Source organism: Octopus bimaculoides, chromosome 10 (assembly GCF_001194135.2).
Source record: "Octopus bimaculoides isolate UCB-OBI-ISO-001 chromosome 10, ASM119413v2, whole genome shotgun sequence".
NCBI classification, from domain to species: Eukaryota; Metazoa; Mollusca; class Cephalopoda; order Octopoda; family Octopodidae; genus Octopus; species Octopus bimaculoides.
Genome location: NC_068990.1, coordinates 78,774,936 through 78,777,817, shown reverse-complemented (window position 1 = coordinate 78,777,817; position 2,882 = coordinate 78,774,936).

Sequence of the window (2,882 nt, the reverse complement as noted above, 5' to 3'; positions counted from 1 at the left end):
GTGTATGTAAAGAGTAGAAGCAACAACAGCCCACAAGTTGAATGATATCCTTTCATTGAAGAAGAGGAAAACATTTCAAAATGCCGAATGTTATTACATTTTCTAAATAAGCATCTCTCCGTGTCATTTGAATATCTCTCAGTAGTTTTGATTGGGGTTTTGATTGGAAACACGATTGACAACTGATAACACAACAACATACAAACATATTAAACACCTTCCCTGGTTATGTTTCTAAATTGATGTATAAAGATGGGACTTAATGCGCATGTGTTTAATTTGTGTTTTCGGTACGTATTGTAGTCTCATATTTATGACCTTACTGACGAGCTACGGATGACTAATTAATCAGTTAATTAACTTATTAGTTGATTTATTCGGTCATTAATGTTGAAACTCGTGGGTATAAAGTTAACTGAAATATATGGTCATTTAAATGTCTTGCTCGCGTACAAACAACGTGCTTTAATGTTTTTTTCGTGGTTAGGGGTTTTGACTGCCCTTTCTAGCATGTAAGAAATCTACATGGTGGCTTTCTCTCCCTGTATATTTCATACACTATTGTGTGTGTGTGTGTGTGTGTGTGTGTGTGTGTGTGTGTGTACACCGCAGAGGCAGATCTCTAACATTCGACGATGAGAATTCGGTTGTTCGATAAACTAAATTAATACCTCGTCAATTAAACTGTATGTGGATGTCCTAAACTGCTGAATAATCTTTTATTGTTGTGCTTTTGAATGTTTGAATTCTTTCCATTTTCCTCGCCTTCTGTTTTTCTCTGTTATCTTGGTGCTGTACGGTGGGTTAATTTAAGACTTTAGCTCTTATTTCTAGCAGGTGTATGCTTTTTGAGCATCATTACGCTTCGTGCAAATTTATAATTCATAGCTAAATAATACTGTTTTGCCTGCGATCCACCTATGTCACTGCTGTTGATATCATCAATTTTAAACTTTATCCACAGATGATATTAACAGTAGTGACATCTTGTTTCAAATCTTTGTGTTTGAATGTTTTGTTTGTGTGTGTGTGTGTGTGTACATATTTATATATACATATACATATGTATATATCCGCACACATACACGCCCACACATATATAGACATATATACATATACATAGATAGATAGATAGATAGATAGATAGATAGATAGATAGATAGATAGATAGATAGATAGATAGATAGATAGATAGATATCGTTGACATCATAAGATTTTATAAACTTTCGAGAGAATGAAGAATAATTCATTTTTGGAATTGGATCTCGAAGTACATATGAAGTTTAAAATAATAATACTGAGTAACACTGAGTTGAAAACCCTTTTCGGATAGAAAAGGATCGAAGGCTGCCCGTCCTTACATCTTACATCTGTATATATGATAAGCGTTCTACCAATGTACCAAAGAAATTCAAATTTCTCTGTCCGATTCGGACAGAAAGAATATTTCCATGCTACTATTTGTATCTTTCTATGTTCCTCGAGAACCAATTCAGAAAAAGAATTATTCTACGATCTCTGGAAATTCTTATGACGTCAACAACATACAATCCCCCCCAAAAAACAATTATATTTATATTAATAAACGCGAAATTCTGTCTGTCCGTCTGGGACACCAGTGCCTCAGGCTTCATTTGCTTTACATGGACATATTATTTCTTTTGGGAATTAGGATGATCCCGGAATTGAAAATCTTCCCTTAATTTGGTTCTTGAACGACTAGCATTGTGGTCGGATTTAAAAGCATTTGGGCTGCTATTTCTAGTAGATAAAGCAACCGTGAGAGGTTTCAGCGCCGTAGTGAACGGTTTACAAGAGTTACCTTCCTTAGCTTAAAGTTTTACTCAGGAATTTAGCGGTTCTTTTATCTTTTTCAATCACCAGACTTTTAATCGAACACGAGTTCTTTCTTTTTTTATGCCTCGTACGTTTTTTGTTGGCCTCTTCTGCCGAACCGCTAAGTTACGAACGTAAACACACCAACACCAGTTATCAACCGGTGGTGAGGGACAAACACAGACACAAAGTCAGAACATATATATATATATATATATATATATATATATATATATATATATATATACATTCTATAATGATGAACGCGAAATTCTGTCTGTTCGACTGAGACCCCTGTATCTTAGTCTACATTTGCTCTACATAGACATATTATACCTTTTTGGAATAAGGATGATCCCGTGATTGAAAATCTCCCCATCATATGGATCGTGAACTTTTAGTATTGGGATCAAATCTTGATAAGGATTTGTTACATGCTAACAGTTGAAAATTCAAATTTTAAAAGAACTCAAACAATGTTTTTTTTTCATTTAAACTGAATTTAAAGTAATGCCATATTGGTTGGTTATCAATAAATGCTTTATTATTATTATTGCTCTCCTTAGTTTTAGGCTGCAGACCGAGTTAGCCCTCCGCAGGAGCTAACTTAAAAGACCACCCGGAGTGCGGCTTTTAAGCTAGTATATAAATATACTTTTAATCCATTGGTGGCATCGTTTATTTATGTCCCTGAGTAAATTGTTTATTTTTGAAATATATTCATATTTATATTTGTGTGCATATGTGTGTGTGTATGTATATACATATACTGGAAATATATAATATATATATATATATGTAATAGTGTGTGTGTGTATACGCACACGTGTCTATATATTTGTGTAAGTGTATACATATATACACACATATAAAAATAGGTATATGAGTTTATATATGAATATATATATTATACATATATGTATGTATATATATGTATATATATATACGTATGTGTGTATCTATATATATATATATATATATATATATGTGTGTGTGTGTGTGTGTGTGTGTGTGTGTGTGTGTGTGTGTGTGTGTGTGTGTGTGT